Here is a 21299-nt window from a genome sequence, read left to right on the forward strand (position 1 = left end):
GGATCAAGAGACAATGAAGAGACCTGTGGGCTTAAGCCTTTGGGGGGAAACAGGATGTTTTCTCAGGCAGTTTTCCTAGGGAGTTCCGATTGGCAGGTTTGCAGCAAGCAGATACAGATCCTGTCACACTGTAACTGAGCAAGCATTATTGTAGCATCTCTGTACAGTCCAGAGAGGCATGAAGACCAATGGGGTCAATTTCAGGAGCTGGCTGCTCCATAAAGATGAAAGTGAATAAAGCCACGCTGAGGAAATAGTCAGAGATGGAGAACTAGAAAGCATGTAAAGCGGGGCCAAGACCCTCTGCCATCGTGAAACTAGCTAAAGATACTTAAAATGAATGCTCAGGCAACAAAAAGAAGGGAGACGCCATTACAAACATGGATCCCTCCTCAACCCCTGCTTTGTCAATTCCTTCACTTGTGCCCCCATTTTATAAACAATATAAACTCCACTGGTAGTCAGCTACCTTTTGGGATGGTCTGGCCACCTCAAAAATATGGAGCACACAGTCTTCTATAAATTCAAGATCCTTTCCTCTCATAAGAAACTTTCTGTAGCAATGACAGTTGGATTGCTAATCCCACTTGAGGGCATCATCATCTTTGGTGAAGGTTAGAACTGAGATCCACCCTCCCCTCCAAATATGGTTCAATGTAATTGTTATTTCTAGGAATTTTCATTATGGTATTGTTTTTTGCTAGTCCTGGCACTTGAACTCAGGTCCCAAGCACTGTCCTTGGGCTTTCTCAAGGCTAGAGCTCTACCACTTGAGCTACAGTACCACTTCCAGCTTTTTCTATGTATGTAGTACCGAGGAATGGAACCCAGGTCTTTGTGCATGCTGGTCAAACACTCTACCACTAGGCCAAACTCCCAGCCTATTTCTAGGAATTTTCAGATAGCCTCTTTCTTTCCTCCTTCCCCACAGGCAGATGCTTACATTTTCTTGTATACTTGCATCACACAAAGTAAATTGGGTACATAAAATTAGTTAATTGTTCAATTAATTTACCAGCTTGCCAGAAAGTTTATTGAACATCTATGCTGCTAGTCGTTGCAGAGGACACTGGGGATGCAATGCTGGATTTGAAGTGAGCAGCTCACAGGCTAGTAGGGAATGGATTGGAGCAAGTGGAGTATAGCGTGATGGGTTCATGGCCTGGATCTGCTCAAGGTGAATCAGGAAGACTGCAGGTGGAGTCTGGGCAAGCCGCCTGGAAGTGATGGCATCCCTTACAGTTGAAGTCAATCCAGGAGAAGAAATTTGGAGACGACTGGCAGAAGGGGTTGCTGAAAGCAGGAGGAACACATGGCAAAATAAAAAAAACATAGAGTTTGAGAAAGAGCAAGACAACTTGCAAAGGCTTTTAAATAATTCTGTGGGAGGTGAGGTTGATGGAGAGGCAGATGACGTTTTGTAACTCTTAGGTTTTCCTTTTCTGTCTTTGCTAGTATTTTTTTTTGAATTCCGGGATTCTATTTGTATGTCTATCCCTTAATAGTCCACTATGTTAATCTTTGGTTGTCAATTTGATTGGACTGGGAATTGCCTAGGAGATAAGTAAAGCAAACTTCTGGGTGTATCTTGAGTGGCCAAGATGAAATAAAAGCAGAAAAACTCCTAAACCTCCACTTCCTGTGTACCAAGATGTGAAATGCTCTGCTTTATCCTGCCCTCTATGATGGATTGAAACCTCTGAAACAGCACAATACATCTTTCTTCCCATAAATTGTTTTGCTCAAATATCTTGTCTCAGCCCTGAAAATTCTGACTAATATATCCACCAGGAACTCCAGTCCATTTTGTTGAATAAGTGCTTGCTAATATCAAGTCATTGATCTACTGGTCTCAACTCAGAACTGCTGGTATGGTGTTCAGCTCTGTAGGTCCACAAGAAAAGATGATTGGCCTGGATCTCTCTAGCTATGAAGCAGCTAGAAGCATCTTTGCGAATGGCAGAAAAAGGATCACTCAATATTTAATGTTTAAATGTCAAATATTATTATAAAAGGAATTTAATATAAATGGCTTTCTGCAAATCCTTATTCATGTTTCATGATTGCAGTGGGTGTCTGATTTCTAGTGTTTGCGAACAATTAATTTTAATGGTTACATACTCTCAATTTCTCTTCTTAGAAGACCATAGGATCCATCAAGGAAAGTGAAAAGTTAGATATTAGATGTCACAGTGGACAGAGAAAAGACATAGATTCCTAAATTGAGGTCTCCAAATGACAAGTTAATAGGCATCTGGGGGTTGCTAAATGGTGCATAAACACTGGTGCAGTGGATCTGTGAAGTGTTGTGTTGGCCTGGTGACATGATGCCATTATTCTCTCAATAGAATTTGGAGACTTAGATGCTCTATTTCTGTAGGCCTTTCATTGAATATTTCTTATAGCAGTGGGAATTGTGATACTGAGAACCCACTGTGTGCCAGAGTTTATTATGAAATCACTACATAGAAAATTGTCATTTCATCTTCCTTTTTTTCTGATAAACAAGCTAAAAAATGAAATGACTTAAACACTTGTGGGCATTGTTTTTCTCTTTACTTTTTGGACTATGCATTCACTATAAACATGGGTCTCATTGTGTTTTCTGTGGAACTGAAGGTTTGAGAAGCAAATGATTCCACAAATCCTTTCTTGATAATAAAGACAGTCGGGCCTGTGGTTTGAAAATCTGGCTGCTTATGAGCATAGTTGGCAGGATTTTAAATTGTAAAGATCTCTGAATTCTATATAGTGATGACTTTCTATACAACTTAAGAAAAACCCTACTGATCATTCTAACTGTTCAGCCAGGTTAAGAACTATTGGCTTGGGCGATCCTAGAAACAGATGGCTTTGATGGAGACACATTGATCTTCCCATCTATATTTCTCCATGAGGTTGGGTTCCTGGTCAAGGAACCACTAGCCAGTGTCTTACAATGGCCACTGTTCAGGAATATCAGACACTGTGGAGTGCTGTCAGTAGGGGCATGTTTTAGGGTACTAACTAACCCATCAACCATGGCTTCTTCCCTAAAGGGATATGATCAAAGTGGTACTGCTCAGGTCTAGCACAAGATAGAGAGTTCAGGTGTCAGGAGGTGACAGATTCAATAAGAGATCAGGACGGAACAGAAACACAGCCTTATTTAGTGAGCTCTTAGTGCATATATGTGTGAGTATATATACATACATGTATATATGTAATATATACATATATAATATTATAAACCCTGGGCTTTCTAGGCCAATTACGCTTAATTTTTCCAGAACTTCAACCCTTAGGCACATATTACACCATGCTGTGTGTCTCAACCAAATGTGTAAATCATTTGAAATGTAGTTAAAATGTATCTTGGAATGCAATGAGGTGGTATCTGTTTTTTTTGTTTTGTTTTGTTTTACTACTCCTCCCCTTTGTTACCAGCTAGGGACAAGGCACATGCTATCATCTCTTGCCCAAGGAGCTGCTGGACCCCTTACTGCTCTTTCACATTTTCTCCCCTCTCCCTCCCCCCCAGGACTCTTTCCCATCAGCAGCTAGGGTAGTTTTCTTAGCATGCACATCAGATTGTTATTCTCCTACTTAAATCTGCTGGTGATTTCTCACTCTACTAAAATAAAATTTTCTCCTGTTCCTCAGAACCCTGTATAAAATAAACATACATCTCTATTGGCACTCTTTCTCTTCCTCCAAACTCAGTATGTTTGGTCTCTTGGAAATGCTGAACACTTTCCCTTCTTAAAGGGAATATTCCTTTCCCTATCTCCTCAAAGGCCAGCCTCAGGATGTCACCTTATGGGAGAAGGCATCTCTGACCACCAATTGGATTGAACTAATCTTTCCTTACTTCACTATACTTAGTTTACTGTCCCATCACCTATTTGTTTTCTCCATAGCCACAAGTATCGACTTTAATGCCTACATCTCACTATCTGCCTGTTTATCCATGGACAGAAGCTATTCTCACGCCTATCATGGAGGTGCCATAAAGCAGAGGCCTGTCTTATTTATTTGTCTGACTTATTTGGTATTTACTGCCAACACCTAGCACATTACCTGATATGTAGCAAGCATTCAATAAATACTCACTGAAAGGATGATTAGTCCAATAATCCTGTCACTCTTTTTTTTTTTTTTTTTTTTTTGCCGGTCGTAGGGCTTGAATGCTGGGCCTGGGTGCTGTCCTTGAGCTCTTCAGCTTGAGGTTACTGTTCTACCCCTGGAGCTACAGCACCACTTCTGGTTTTCTAGTGGTTAATTGGAGATAAGAGTCTCACGGTCTTTAGTGCCCTAGCTGGCTTTGAACTGGGATCCTCACATCTCAGCCTCCTGAGTAGCTAGGATTACAGTTGTGAGACACCGTGCCTGGAAATCCTGCCACTCTTACATTCCAAAATGCTTCCTAGAGAGGGATAAAAGGAATCGAATGACAACAGGTTTGCTTATGACCAGCATTAGCCTGTAGAAGTCATTTAGATATATGGAGTATTTTTTCCCCAGTCTAAACACGGCTCGAGGTGCTGAAAATATAATTGCAAGGAAAGTATCATGTTTCTCATTTTTTAATGAATCTTAGAGAAAATATCAGCCTACAACTATTGTTCTAGCAAGCGCTAAGCTCCATGAAGAACTTATTCATGACAAAATAGTGTGAGGGTGCTAATGAGAGGGGAGGGTAAGGAAGGTGTCCTGGAGAAAGAGGGCATTTGTGGAGGACATCAGGGGGGAGTATGCCTCTTGTAAGACTCTTATGTAAAAAGAAGACAAAAGAATATTCAAAGTCACCTGTGGTAGAGGATAATTGTTCAAATTTTAATTAGAATCTACTTAAGTCAGAATCTATTTTGTTTCCTAGTAGTGATTAACACTGTCTTAGGCAATTAACAACTTTGAGCGGGGTGGAAGGGGGTAACTTAATTATGTCTGACCTTGAACATTGGGTTAACAGAAATGAAAGGGACTGGGATCTAGCTAGAAAATGAAGGCAATGTAAGGAATGATGAGATCTATTGATGAGATCTTAGATGGGAAGAAGATTCTAGTAACCAGATTCACTAGTTCTTTCTCTCTAAACGCTATGATCCAGAGAGAAGTTCTCATGTTGCTAAGATTTGAGTGGGGGTTGAGTGTTCCCTGGTGTTCATGTGTTGGGAATCTGGTTCTGGATGTGGCAATGTTGAGAGGTGGTGGTGTGGAACCTATAAGAAATCAGTTTTCTCTTCTCTTTTTTTGTGCTTATGATTAATCTCATGTTGTTACTGTATCTGACTTTGTTACCTGGTACATTGTATATATGTTTATTTGTTTATTTGAAATAGGGAAGGGAAGGGGGAAAAACAAGATGATTGGGAGGGGGTAGGAGGAGAGAAAGGGGGACAAAAACATGAGAAGGAGTTTCAACCTGTGGGAAGTAATGCACCTACTGCTTGATGAATGTAACTTTAACCCCTCTACCCTGACAATAAAAAAAAATTAAAAGAAATTGGCATGGTGGGAAGTAATTAGGCCATCAAGGGTGCCTTCAGAAGGAATTAAAGAATTCTATTTTTGGATACAAGTTCTGCTTTAAAAATAATCATTGTTTTACTGTCTTTAAATAGTTGTATAAAGAGGCTTTGATTCAGCATGTCAATTTATGAAAACAAGAGTTCTAGTTATGTAATACCAGTCTGGCATTGAACTTCCCATTCTCTTGCCTCTGTCCCAAATGCTGAGATTACAGATATGCACAACCACACCGGACTGAACTGATGTGGTTCTTTTGGGGGGACTTTCTGGTTCTCACACAGATTTGTTTTAAAAAAGAAGGCAGGTTCTCCTCCTCCTCTGTGGTCAATGTTCCCACTAGAATGCAATGATGGGATATGGTCAGGGTGCCCTAGTGAGAAAAAAATCTCTTTTCTGTATGTAGGATGTTTAGCCTTAGATACTTTATTATAGAGATGAAATCCAGACTAACAGAGAGTGGTACTGTTGCTATGAATGAATACTGGATAATGGGCAGAGGTTGGAAGAATTAGAGGGAGTTGACTAGAAAAAAATATAGAATGCTATGGATGGAGCACAGGGAGAACTGTCATCGGGGCTGAGAAGGCAATTGGACTAGAGAAGAGCTAGAACACCTTTGAGACTGGATGAGTGCTTCTGGAATGAGCTATTGGCAACTGGAGTAAAATCTACCCTTATCATACAACTTAAATGAACAGTATCTGTGACCCTAGACCCTGGTGGAAAGCTGAATCTGCAAGTGATAGATACACTGTGGATCTGGTAGTGTTCAGGCTACTTTATACTTACCGTTGAATACATTCAGGAGCAATGGAAAATCTAAAGGAAGACTATATCGTTCAAAGGGAATCAGAGTCAGAAGATTTAAACAATTAGCAACCTGACCAGAGAAATTAAAAAAATTAATTTGATAGGGAAGGGGGGAAAACCAAGATGGGTGGGGGGTGTGTGGGGGGAGGGAAATGGGTACCAAGACATGTGAAAGGGTATCAATGTATGTGAATTAATGCACCTTCTATCTGGCAAATATCATGTAACCCTTTTACTAATTACAATAAAAAAAATTAAAAAAAAAAAGCTGTGTGGAACAGTAACAGAACTTTGCATTTTTCTGGGTTTTTTTTTTATCTTTTTCTTTTTATTAATGGAGTGTGCTGGATGTCTAATTTTGTCCAGATGACTGCATAACCTGGAAAAGCCGTTGCTGCTATCAATGCATAACATACTGCTATTATTGATCTTTTTATATAAATATAAATATATATACATATATATATAATTTAAATTTTTGGAAACTTTAGCTGTGCTGTCAACTTTGGAAAAAAGTATCCCAGTTTACCGTGTTGAGTTGGCATTGTACAGAAATTAATAGCCATATTGGTCTAGAAACGTTAAATGTTTTTTTTTTCATTTGTACAGGGATAAACACACTGTATTAAATATGTAAGGTCTTATCTACAGGGGTTTGATTACAGAAACTAATAAAGTATTCTCTAAATAATAATAATAATAATAATAATAATAATAAAAAGCTGTGTGGCTGAAAACTTTACAAGAAGGAATAGGAGATACACTAGGCCTCCTTGGCACAGGTTGAAACTTTCTTAATAAGGACCAAGAATCACAACAAATCAGAGAAAGGCTGGATACGTGGGACTGCATTAAACTGCAGAGCTTTTGTATGGCAAAGGACATAGCTAGTAAATTAATTAGGAAGCCTACAGAGTGGGAGAAGATCTTCACCAACCATACAATGGACAAAGGCCTCATATCTAAAATATATCAACAGCTCAAAAAATTGCATCACTCCAAAACTAATCTCCAAAGTAACAACCATCCTATTAAAAGATGGGCCAAAGACTTAAAGAGAGTCTTCTCTGAAGAAGAAAAAAAATGGCCTATAGACACATGAGGAAATGCTCAACATCTCTGGTCATAAAAGAAATGCAAATCAAAACAACTCTAAGATTCCACCTCATTCCAGTTAGAATGGCCAGGATCAAGAAAACTAATAACAACAGATGTTGGAGGGGATGTGGCCAGGAGGGATCACTACTACACTGTTGGTGGGAGTGCAAACTTGTTTAACCATTATGGAAAACAGTATGGCAATTCCTCAAAAGACTAAACATAGAGCTCCCCTATGACCCAGCAATTCCACTACTTGGCATTTAGTCAATCATCCAGAAACAAGGACACACTAAATCCACTAGCACAATAATGTTCATTGCAGCACTATTTACCATAGCAAAGACATGGAACCAACCTAGATGTCCCTCAGTTGATGAATGGATCAACAAGATGTGGTATTTGTACAAAATGGAATTCTATGCTGCTGTCAGAAAGAATGACATCGCCCCATTTGTAAGGCAATGGAAAGACTTAGAAAAAATCATATTAAGTGAAGCCAGACTCAAAGGAACATAGACTGAATGGTTTCCCTCATTTGTCATAATCAGTAGAATCCTTGGGCTCTCCTAGCAGAGATTTGCAATAGAGCAAAACCTAGATACCTAAGGCCATACAGTATGACGCTAAAGGAAAGGACCTCTAGGATATAGAAACAAATGCAAATAATGAATGATTGTTGTCCTTAATGTACTATGTTATCTCTCATCTCTTTTGCTGTCCCTTGGTTATCTCATATTGTTACAGTATCTCACTTTGTTACCTGATATATCGGATATATTTGTATTTGGTTATTTGAAATTGGATAGGGAAGGGGGAAAACAGGATGAGGGGTGGAGATGAGGGGGAGGGAAATAGGGATTAAGACATGTGAAAGGGTATCAATGTATGTGAATGAATGCACCTTCTATCTGGCAATTATCATGTAACCATTCTATTAATTACAATAAAAATATATGAAGCCAAAAAAAGCTGTGTGGAAGGAGGAAGAGGGCACTGAGACAATAGGGATGCTGCCTAGCTCTCTCCCACAAAAAGAACCAGGGAATCCCACGAGCCAACTACCTTAAGAAATCCACAACAACAAACTCAAGAAGCAAGGGAGAAGGACTCAAACCAGAAAAGAAATCCAGATAAAGCTTACATCCAACTTTCTCAAAGAATTCGAAATGCGAGGACCCCTCCCCCACCCCTTGCTGCCAGCTCCAAGCAGGGAAAGCCACAGCAGAGGACACCGGGCTGGGCAGTCCCAATTGCTGCAGAAACCAGCACAGACTGGGCCAGCAAGCGGCAGAAGCAGACGCAGGAACCAACGCAGACCAGAACAGCAAGCAGCAGAACCTACACATGGAGCACAGGTGGCGGCTGGGATCCGAGGGGAGTGAATGATTCTCCAACACTGCAGTGCAGCTCACCATGAGTAGCCCAGCGGGTAGCCCAGCTGGTCCCCAAACCCATCGGGAAAGCAAAGCTGGTGGCGAGCTATAGACCTTAACTCAGACCCTCCACTCCGCCCGAGAAAGACTGGCAAGTGCAGGGGGGCAAGGAATTTAGAATCCTGTCCCTTCCCTCAACATCCCCCTCCCCCAGTCCATTGACTCGAGACTCACAGGCGGGCAGGCGCCAGCACCCCACCTAAGGGGGTGGAGATATCCCAGCTCACTTGCCCAACAGGTTCCTCTCCCAGGCCACTGGATCTGGAGAGTGGGGGATGCTGAGACCCTGCCTTCCAAAAGTGGGTGGGGTGTGTGGGAGTCTAGGAGCCAGCATCTGTCCCACTCAAATCTTGAGCTGGACACCCTCCAGCTGGGAATCCCCAGCAAGACAGCACCAAGGGGCTCCCCACAGTCACAGACTCTGGCCAAAGAGGTGGAAACCCAGCAGGGAACTGAAGGGCAGACTAGTAGCCGAGCTCACCTTCTGAGAATCAGAAAGTTGCGGCTCCGCCCTTGGAGCCCACATCCTCTGCTGGGCCCCACCCCTGGGAACAGAGCAGAAACCAGCTGGTCCAGCTGAGAGCTCCTGGAAACCCCCAAACTCCAGACCCTTGGCCGGGGGCCTGCCCCTGGAAACAGCATAGGAAAATCAACCATTCGCCAGCGCTGAGACTGAAGTTCACAGATCCAACCCATGGCCCACTATGAGGCCACTGGTTGGGCTGAGAGCAAGTCGTGCAGCAGCACACAGCCTCTGGGAACAGGCTGAACACCTGCAAAAACTGCAAACTGACATAGTCAGCAGAGGAATCAATTTGGCTGAGAACCACAGGTATACACAGATTCCCAGAACCATGGGTCCCAAACCAAGTAAAGACCACCACCTACAGACCACAGAGGGAACTACAACAGTTCTTGATGCCTAGAAGAGTGCAAAGACAAATTAGGACATACATATATAATCAAAGTCCCACGCAAAGCCCAAAAGGAAACAAGCCAACAGAATCCAGAAACAAATTAAAAAAATCATTCACTATGATCAAGTAGGCTTCATCCCACAGATGCAAGGCTGGTTTGACACTCGTAAATCAATCAATGTAATGCTTCACATTAATAGAGCTAAGGATAAGAACCATATGATAATTTCACTGGATGCGGAGAAGGCATTTGACAAAATACAACATCCATTCATGTTGAAAGCACTAGGAAAAATAGGACTAAGAGGCATATTCATCAAAATAGTTAAAGCCATATATGAGAAACCTACAGCCAGTATTATACTAAATGGTGAAAGACTGGAACCATTCACTTTAAAATCAGGAACTAGACAGGGATGCTCACTCCACTTCTCTTCATTATAGTGCTGGAACCCTTAGCCAGAGCAACAAGGCAAGATAAGATCATCAAAGGGGTCCACATAGGGAAAGAAGAAAGTAAACTATCCCTATTTGCAGATGACATGATCCTCTAATTGAGTGACCCAACAAACTCCACTCCCAAACTTCTAGAATTAATAAACTACTTCAGCAAAGTGGCAGGATACAAAATTAACCTTCAGAAGTCAGTAGCCTTCTTGTACACCAACAATACACAAACAGAAGGCCAAATCAAGAAAATGATCCCATTCGCAATAGCCCCAAAAGAATAAAATTCTTAGGAATATACTTAACCAAAGAAGTGAAGGAATTATTCAATGAAAATTATGAAAGCCTAACTAAAGAAATTAAAGAGGACACTAGGAAATGGAAAGGCATCCCATGCTCATGGCTAGGGAGAACCAACATAGTGAAAATGGCTATCCTGCCAAAATTGATATACAAATTCAATGCAATCCCCATCAAAATCCCAAAGACATTCTTTACTGAAATAGAAGATATAATTCAAAGATTCATAAGAAAAGACCTAGAATAGCCAAAACAATTCTAGGCAAAAAGAGGAAGGTTGGAGGTATTACAATACCAGACTTCAAACTCTACTATAGATCCATAATAACAAAAACTGCTTGGTATTGGCACAAAAATAAACCAGAAGATCAATGGAACAGAATAGAAGACCCAGAAATAGAATCACATACCTATAGTCAACTTCTATTTGACAAAGGAGCCAAAGATATACAGTGGAACAAACATAGTCTATTCAATTATTGGTGCTGGCAAAACTGGGCAGCCACATGCAGAAAACTAAAAATTGGCCCTAGCCTTTCGCCATGCACAAGCATTAACTCAAAGTGGATCAAAGACCTCAACGTCAGACCAAAAACTGTGAAACTGCTACATGATAAAGTAGAAGAGACACTGGAACTCATAGGCACAGGCAAAAGATTCCTGAACAGAATCCCAGGGTCACAAGAGATAGGAGAGAGACTCGATAAATGGGACTACCTAAAAATAAAAAGTTTCTGTACAGATAAAAACATAGTCGCAAAAGTAGAGACAGCCAACCAACTAGGAAAAGATATTCACCAATAATACATCTGACAAATGCTTAATATCCAGTATCTAGAGGGAACTCAAGAAATTAATCCCCCCCCCAAACCCAATAAACCATTCACTAAATGGGCAAGGGAACTAAAGAGAGACTTATCAGAAGAGGAGATTAAAATGGCAGAAAAGCATATGAGAAAATGTTCATCATCTATGGTCATAAAGGAAATGCAAATAAAAACAACCCTAAGATGCCAACTTACCCCAACAAGAATGGCCAAGATTTTGAACTCAGACAATGACAGTTGCTGGCAGGGTTGTGGAGAAAAAGGAACCCTACTACACTGCTGATGGGAAAGCAGACTAGTTCCGCACTCTGGAAAGTAGTGTGGAGTTTTCTTAAAGAACTGAAAATAGACCTTCCCTACGATCCTGCTATACCACTTCTGGGAATCTATCCTGAACATCATGACCCAAGATATGATAAGGACATCTGCTTAGCTATGTTCATCTCTGTACTATTCACAATAGCCAGGCTATGGAAACAATCCAGATGCCCTACTGCAGATGAATGGATACAGAAAATGTGGTATATATACACAATGGAATTCTACATAGCCAACAGACAAGATAAAATAATGGCATTCACAGGGAAGTGGATGATTCTAGAGCGAATCATGTTGAATGAGACAAGTCAAGACCTAAAGATCAAAAGGTGCGTGGTATCCTTAATATGTGGCTATTAAATCCAAAGAGTACAAGAGCGAGGACTCAATATCTGCATACCCAATGCTATGGACATGATAATGGAAATATAAACATAACTATATAGATATAAAAACCTATGACTCTATAGACATAATGTTTTATTTCATAAATTAATGTTTCTATGACATACAAACCCTTAGCCTAATTTTGATTAAGTTCTAAATACTAAGTCCCAGTGATTGTAGAGATTCCCTTCTTGAACACTCATTTATTAAACCTGTCATTTAAAAATCTGATGTAAAAATCAACGTTAATGAATTCTTTAAAAAAAAGCTGTGTGTGTGTGTGTGTGTGTGTGTGTGTGTGTGTGTGTGTGTGTATGTGTAGAACTGAGGATCAAATGTAAGCCCTTGCACTTGCCATCTAAGTGCTCTTCCGTGGAGCTCAATGACTCCAAGGAAAGCTCAGTTAGTATAATCTTGTAGAAAGACTATGTCATATCCAACATATGGGCACATCTAAGAGTGGGGGGGTTGGGGCCAAGAGGAGAGGGGAAGAGGAGTGAAAGACGGGGAAGAGGGGAAGAAAATTCAGTCAAGAGTTCATTGTACATATCACAAAACTAAGAAAAATAGGGAGAGGGTTGGGTTGAAGGGAAGTGAGAATGTTGAAGGGGGGGGACACTGATCAAGCTGCATTGTATTCATAAACTGCTTTGTGATAGGCATCTCCTTTGTACAACTCTTTAATGATAATTACAAAAAATAAAAAGCACGTAAGTCTGTGGCGGCAATTGCTTGCTAAAGAACTTAGGGAATAGAGAAGAGTCAGGTACTAATCATCATGGCACTGGAAACAGGTCTCAGTGGCCTCTCAGAAACTTTTCAAAATGGTCTCTCTCCTCACAGGTCTAGTAATCTTTTGAGAAACCCCTGGGTGTTGTCCGTGGGTTACTGTCTAGGAATGCTTGGAGACTGCTTTCTGCTTTCTAGGGCATCCCTCCATGGCCATTCTGGTCAAGGTTTAGGTGGGTTCTTCATCTCTGTGAAGGTAAGAGGCAGATATTGATGACACATAGTAGTAATTCTGCCTGTACATAAATGGCAAGCACTATGGTGTTATGGAAGTTTCTCCTGAGATTTTAAAGGTTAAATCTTGGAGGCCAAACAGAGACCAGCTAGGAAGTAGAGTCATCACAGAGTCCCCATCAGGCCTAAATTACCCTTGGGAATGGAATCTAGGACTCTAGTACTCTAGGACTATCAAGCCATTTGCGTGCAAGATTAGCCTGGGAAGTTTCCATCAGGGGCAAAGACAGCTGAGCATGAGCAGAGCCCAGCAAAGCCAACAATAATAGTTCTGCTCAAGGTTTTGAGCAGCCATTTTCTTACCCTGGTGCAGGGTGTGTACAGGATATGGGCTTGGAGCTTTGAGGTCTGCTCTGCTTGGGTTTCAGATCTGCTTTGGGCTAGTAATTACTTTCTTCTCCCCTCTGCAGTGGAATGGATGGCCTGTGCATCTATCTGTTCTAACACTGTTATTGGAAGTAGAGAACTTATTTTGATTCTCCAAGTTTGCAGCTAGGATTTTACTTTCTTAAACGGGAATTTGGGACTTTGGGGTTTTGAACTGATGGGGTTGCATGTATGGAATGTGTAGGTGAGAAGCCTATCAACTTTGGGGATATAGGGGTTTGAAAATGAATTGTCCCCTCTGAACATCATGTTGGAACTAAAGCCCCATTGTGAAGCATTACAAGGCTTGAAAGTGAATTCAATTATAGTATTTAAAGTTAGGTCCTTTGGGAGATAAATAAAATTAGGTAAGATCATAAGGCTAGAATACTTATACATTATTAGCTTCGTAAGAATAAGAAAAAAAGGCAGAGGACAGATAGTAACAGAGATAGACAGACACAGACAGACATACACACTCTGTCTCCTACCACATAATATTCTGGATTATTTCAGGAATTTTCTGGTAAGAAGGCCATCAACAGGTATGACCTTTTCATCTTGACCCTCCAAAACTGTGATCCAAAATGAATCCATTTCCATGCATATTTACCAAGTCTTACTGGTTTTGTATGAGCAAAAGAAAATGGACCGAGGTTCATGCTGTTATTTTGACTGAGCTCAAGATCCGGACATGACACCATTAACTATATTTGCATGTCCTGCCACTTCTCTAGATATTAAATAAAAGCTTGATAGTAGGGGCCAGGTATTTCACCTGGTGATAGAGTGCTTGCCCAGTATACACAAAGCCCTGCATTCGATTCCGTGGTTATCACATATGCAGAAAAAGCCAGAAATGGGGCTGGGAGTTTGGCCTAGTGGTAGAGTGCTTGCCTAGCATGCACGAAGTCCCGGGTTCGATTCCTTGGTACCACATACATAGAAAAAAAGCCAGAAGTGGTGCTAAGGCTCAAGTGGTAGAGTTCTAGCCTTGAGAAAGTCCAAGGACAGTGCTCAGGCCCTGAGCTCAAGCCCAGGACTGGCAAAAAAAAAAAAAAGAAAAAGCCAGAAGTGGTGCTGTGGTTCAAGTGATAGAGCTCTAGCCTTAGGAAAGCTTAAGGACAGTGCCCAGGCCCTGAGTCCAAGCCCCAGAACTGACAAAATAATAAAAAATAAAAAATCCAGACAGTAAACTCCACCCTCCAGTCTTCTTTTGCTTTACCCTCCTTGGCTAAGTCTTTGTTGCCATCTAAAATAAGAAGTCTCCTCCTGAATAAAGTGACAAACTCCTGTACGCTTCAAATTTTCTTACATTAGTTTCTCCAAAGTCACCAATAATCAGATTTTAGAAAGTTGTAAATAAAAGAGACTCGGTTTTCTTTTTTTCAAAGTTAGGCCAAATATTATATGTGCTTTATTTCATTCTCGTCTTCTTCCTATTATCTTCCACTTCCATTTAAGTCTGCACTGGGTTAGAGTTTCAGAGCGACTTTCAGTTCTCTTTTGGTACATTTTTAATTATCCCAAAAGCACGCTGAGAGGAGGCTAGTTCAGAGGCTCCAGGCGTCTTTAGTCACATCTGCAGATCACAGCAGTATCATCTCTATGGCAACTGACCCATGTTGAGTAGACTCAAATAAGCTCAGAACCAAAGGTTAATTGCTGTTTCATTTCTGCCCTTCCCCTCCCCCCTTGTAAATTCCAGTATTGTGGATGAAGATTCTAATTAGAATCAAATTATCAGCAGATTGAATGTATACTTTATAATTTTCATGGTTGAAAATTTATTCTGGTTTCTTGAAAAGGTATAACATAGTTTCCATTGGCCTTGATGGCTTACTTTCTTACTTCAAGGCATGCTGATAAGGGAGTACATAGTTTAGATGATGCAGACAAATGGCCTGAATCTTTGCAGAGCCAAGGGCTGCATATGCTCTTCCTTCTCACTTGGTTTTGATGCTAGTAACATTATTAGTAAGGGATGGCCTTACGGAAATTTACTTCGTGCTAAGTGTCTGTGTGAATGACCTCATTTAAGCTAAATTCAAGAGATGCTGCTTGAGTCTCTGATGTGCTTAGCAGTGTGCTAGCGTAGTTAGCTTAGCTTTTCTTGTTATCTGTTTCAAGTCAAACATGTCTCAAGGGGTTTGGTTGAGTATTCTCCTCCCTCCCAGTTTCTGTGAGATAGCAATTGTTGAAGTAGGATAACTTTGTACATATTCTGTATATTCTTAGAATGAAAAAAGATCAGCATAAGGTTTTTACTCATCCTCTTAAATTTCAATGATTTTATGTTCGTTTGTTGACATTTTCTTCCTTCCATAAATTCTTCCTTTTCTACTAGTTATGCTCTCGATCCTTTAAAATCCATTGAAAGATACAAGACCTTCTGTGAAATGTGTTTTTATAACAGTGGCTCACACACTTTCCCTTCTGACATGGACTCTTCTAACCATTTGCTTTCTGAATTGTAAAATAATGGTTACCAAGTTAGAGTTCAGGTTAGAGTTTCTGGATTTGGATCTTAGTCTCACCAGTTAATATCTTGCTGTTGTGAAGCATGTTACTTCTCTGTGCTCAGTTTTTCCATCCACAAAATGAGGATCATAATAAGACTACACCTTAAAGACTGCTTGTGTGGATTAAATGAGTTTCCATAACCAAAATTCTTTGAATACTTAGAATTTTTAAAAGATGCAAACTAAAAATGTATAAAAAATGGATCAAACTAAAGTATTTTTTAGGGTTCATCCTAAGAAGTTGGAGTAAGAGTAAAAGAGACTTATGTAATCTATTGGGGTTATGTTGAAATTGTGGATATTGATATTATTCTTCAGTGTAGAGATTCTAGATCTTTGATTTAGATATCTTTAGTATTTTTCATTTTAGCTATCTTAAAAAGTCTTGTCATATATTCCCCCTCTTAAAAGGTAGAATGTCTTCACGTAATTGTTGCAATTAAAAATTCTTTTGGCTTTTCTTATAGAGCAACGGGGATAATGCTTTTTTTTTCCCTTGGAGGTCTCAGTGGAATGAATTAATCTACAGCCAAGTAAAATTAGATATTCAATTACATGATAACCTTTAAAAGGATAATTATGTTCTCATGCCTTCAGCCTTGTTGTTATAACTGATTTCTGAACATTCTTGTCAAGTATGGCCTGAAAGTATATGCCCAAGGTCAGTGATGAGTTCTCTTTATGTAATATGTGATTTTTCATTGTGTAGATGTACCACATAGGAAGGTATTAGGATGCAAAGATCCTTAAAATATTGATCACTAACCTAGATACTTCATGAAAATAACAACCGTTATAAGGAATGAAGACTGAGAAGGATTGAGGGCAACTGTACAACCATCACTTTTTTTTAAATTTTTGTTTTTTGCCAATCCTGGGGCTTGAAATCAGGGCCTGGGTACTGTCCTTGGGCTTTCTCATGGCTAGAGCTCTTCCACTTGAACCACAGCACCACTTTTGGCTTTCTGTTTATGTGGTAGCAAGGAATCGAACCCAGGGCTTCGTGCATGCTAGGCAAGCACTCTACCACTAGGCTATGCTCCGGGCCCATAACCATCACTTTATAAAAAATCAAATTATGGGGTTGGGAGTTTGGCCTAGTGGTACAGTGCTTGCCTAGCATGTACGAAGACCCAGGTTTGATTCCTTGGCACCACATACATAGAAAAAAGCCAGAACTGGTGCTGAGGCTCAAGTGGTAGAACTCTAGCCTTGAGAAAGTCCAAGGACAGTGCTCAGACCCTGAGCTCAAGCCCAGGACTGGCAAAAAAATTTTTTAAAAATCAAATTACGTGGTAAAGGAGATTGACATGTACTGTATACTGGGAAAACATAGACTTCACCATTTTCTACCATTGGTGCGTTTTGTTTAAATTGAGGAATTGAGGCTCAGAAATGCTATTATGTCGCACACGTAAGGTTGTTCTCTAATTGTAAGTGAGAATTTGAACTAAGATCAGTAGAACTTGCTGCCTGGAGGTGGAAGAAATAAGTTCACTAGGATTTGAGGCTGGGTAAGAGGCTGATATGAAAAGAACTACCTGAAAATGAAGAGCAAAAGCAAATCACACCCACTTTTCCATGAAGGCTCAGCCAGCACCAACATAGATATCATCTTGGGGAATGAGTAATTGAGATCTAAGACCCTGGGTTTCCTGGCCGAGAACTGGAGCAGAGCTTCTGGGAGACTTTGACATGTATCTAGATAGCAGTGACAGAAATTCTTGAGACAGGGATCGTCAAATAGGGATATCTGGAAGAGCTCAGCCCAAAGATATTTATGGGTACTGGGAATAAATCTGACAGTCTACCCCCTCCCCCGCCCCGTGTGTGTGTGTGTGTGTGTGTGAAGTCTCTATGAGACGATAAGGAGTAGTCATTTCTTCTTCGCTTGAAGAGGAGGACTGCTTCCTCTCTAGAGGCCTTTTTATGTTTGTTTGCTTAGGAATTACCACCTGGTTTGGTTAGTCCAACTGCACCACCCGAGTCTCAGTTATGAAGAAAAGAACAATACACCCAAACCAGATCTAGTAGAGTTACCTGGAGGACAGCCACAATATAAGTCATGAAGGAAATAGATAAACCTCAGACAGGGGAAAAAGTGTTCTTGAAGAGATTCAAAGGCAGCATATTTTAGAGCTAAAATGCTTCCCATAACTATAGATAAACTAAGACAAAGATGATCACTAGAAGGCCAAAACTACCGGCCTGGAAGAGAAAATAGAAGAAATTTATCTCAAAGTATAAAGGCAATGTGATTGTTGTTCTTATTGTGCTATGTGCGGTTATCTTTTCTCTTTTCTTTTTCCCCTTACAGTTTGTTTCATGTGGCTACTGTATCTGATTTTGGTACCTGATATATTGTATACACGTTTGTTTATTTGAAATAGGGAAGGGGAGGGAAAAACAAGATGACTGGGAGGGGCTGTGGGGAGGGAAAGTGGGAGAAAAACATGGGCAGGGGTATCAATGTTCAAGATTGATGAATTTAACTGTAATCCCTGTATAAGAAAAACAAAATTTAAAAAAAACCCAAAACAAAATAAACAAAAAAACAAAGGAGTAAATTACAAGGCACTTCTCCACCCTCAAAAAAAAGAAGGAAACAAAGTAAGAATGTCAGTTTTAGAGGACAGATCATGAAACTTAGTATGTGAGTAATATGCTTTACATAGTAAAAAAGGTGATTTATCGGTAAGATATAGAGTTACAATTTTAATATGAATCAAATTGGAGCCCTAAAAATATAGAGAAGAAATGCTAAAAAATAATGCCAGCAATGATGTTCATTGCATCACTATTTACCATAGCAAAGATATGGAACCAACCCAGATGCCCCTCAGTAGATGAGTGGATCAACAAGATGTGGTATTTATACACAATGGAATTCTATGCTGCCATCAGAAAGAACAACATTGCCCCATTTGTAAGGAAATGGAAAGACTTGGAAAAAATCATATTAAGTGAAGTAAGCCAGACCCAAAGGAATATAGGCTCAATGATTTCCCTCAGTTGTAATAATTAGTACAAACCTTGGACTCTCCTAGCAGAGGATTATAATATCTCAAAACCTAGATACAAAAGGCCATATAGGATGAGGCTAAATGAAAGGACCTCCAGGATATGGAAACAAGAGCTATATAATGTGTGATTGTTGTTCTTAAAGTATTATGTTATTTCTCATCTCTTTTGTTGTCCCTTCATTGTTTTTATATTGTTACAGTATCCTACCTTGTTATCTGGTATATTGTATATATGTTTATTTGAAATAGGAAAGGAAAGGGGAGAAACAAGATGAGGGGAATGGGTGGAGGAAAGGAAATGGGGACAAAAACATGAGAAGGGGTATCAATGTATGTGAAGTAATGTACCTTCTATCTGGTTAATATAACCCTCTGTTTGCATCTGTGAGCAGTTAATGAATACAAGGCACCGTTTATCAGTGCGTATGTGAGTCATATTCAGTCAGGACCTGCATAATGGGATTAAGTTTCAAATCTTATTGGCGTCAGAGGAGCAGCTCATGGAAGACTGTTATTTGTTGCTGGTGGTAGCCTGAAGTCACTATAAGTTAGCCAGGTGGAGAATTGGAAAGGAGAACTGGCCATAAAGTGTAGCAAAGAGAATCTGACCCTTTAAATCCGTTGTCTTTGACCTAGAAGCACCTGGGAAGTTGAGGGGAGCTGTAGAAAGGTTGAGACATGCTCTGCCCAGGGGCTCAAAGAGGTGGAAGAATGAGCTCAGCAGCACTCAACAGTGTAGGAACAGATCCTTAATCATTCCATTGAGCTATTGTACAATTCATCAACCTTTAGACCTTCAGCATGTGTTTTTTTTCACTTTTTTTTTTTAAAAAGCAAATTCCACACAGAGATGAGGAATCCAAACTAAGAGCTCACTGGGCAGAGAATTCTGGGAAATGTAGTTCCAGCTTGGCTAAATTAACCATAATATGGTATTGTGGAAATGGATCTTTTACTTCTCAGCTTTATTGAATAAGATTGACAGATACAAATTATATAAAGTCTTAGTGTAAATTTTGATTTTTTTGGTGCTGTGAATGTAATTCAGGGTCTTACTCAGAAATGGTATACCATTGAGCCACATTCCCAGCCCAGGTCATATTTTTGTATGAGTGCACAAGAAAATATTACCACACTAAGCAAATTAATATGTCCCTTTACATAGATTTTTCTGAGATGAGACTATTTAATATCAATTTAAGCAACAGATTTCAAGTATATGACAGAATGTTATTAATTGTATGTACTATATCATACATTAGCTCTCCAGAGTTTATTACTGCTTCATAACTGGAATACTCCTTTACATCATCTCCCCATTTTCCCCATCCCTTATTATCTTCACTTTCTGAAAGTGTTTTATTATCTTCACAGCATTCCTCTAAGGCAAAAAGTCTGTTTTACCAATGAGGATAAACCAAGGTTTGAAAGGTTATATAACCTGTTTTAAGCTATAAACTTGCCTAAGGCTAACCTCAGTCAGTGGCTTTGAATTCAGATCTCTGTAACTGAACATTTTTTTGTTGTTGTACACTTGGTATTGTGGCATTCATGTGTAATCTCAAGTAATTGGAAAACTGAAGCAGGAGCTCATTTCAATTCAAGGAGTTCAAGACCAGCCTAGGCAACACAACAAGAAAAGGACAATCACCTTTGCCACCAATGTTGTCCTCTTAGCCATTGCACAATAGTTTTCATAGATTTTCCTCTGTTTTATCTGTCTGTGCTGCTTTCATGGCAGCAGTAATATAAAGTCAGAGGCATCATATGAATCAGGTTCTTGGCATATTTGGCTTTCCCCCTAAAAATCCCCTTATACTAAAGCTTTCTACCAGGGATTGCATTTGGATGATAAGCCTGCTGAATGACTGACCCACCCATTCCTCCATGTCTACCCTCATGCACATGCTGGGTACAGCAGGAGTCCCTGGGAGGTTGCTTTCCTTCTAAACCATTGCATGCATTTACCCCACATATGCCATGGCATGATGGCTGAAGGATGGATATATGGGCCCTGGAAAAATGACTCACCTTGCAGAGATATACTTTGGCTTCTTGGAAATGGATCAGAGAAAGGAGCAGGGGCAAAGTAAAGTACGTCCTCTTAGCTTGCCAGGTACTGACTGGAGCCAAGGAACAGAAGTCGTCATTGACACTGCCAGTCTCCCAGGTGGCAGCCAGGTGTCTGGGTTTTGACTTTTTTGTTTTATAAACATTTTTCCTTGCCTGTCAGTTCTCTAAATGGAGCTAAGCTCATCTCTGTGGCAGCTGAGGCGTAAGAGCCCCAGTGAAGATGTCAGAACTGAGGAGAAAG

The 21299-nt window shown here is 40.2% G+C and overlaps 1 long non-coding RNA gene across 1 annotated transcript in view; it reads right to left on the reverse strand.

Annotated features, from left to right (window-relative positions):
* Window positions 1-1065: 1065 nt before the first annotated feature.
* LOC150052942 (uncharacterized) overlaps window positions 1066-21299 on the reverse strand; it is a 55827-nt gene continuing 35593 nt past the window's right edge. Inside the window, exon 4 of the long non-coding RNA XR_016538135.1 lies at window positions 1066-1293. This is a non-coding gene — a long non-coding RNA (uncharacterized LOC150052942). The remainder of the gene's footprint in view (window positions 1294-21299) is intronic.

Source organism: Megascapheus bottae, chromosome 16 (genome assembly GCF_031878675.1).
Source record: "Megascapheus bottae isolate mThoBot1 chromosome 16, mThoBot2.hap1, whole genome shotgun sequence".
Taxonomy (NCBI): Eukaryota; Metazoa; Chordata; class Mammalia; order Rodentia; family Geomyidae; genus Megascapheus; species Megascapheus bottae.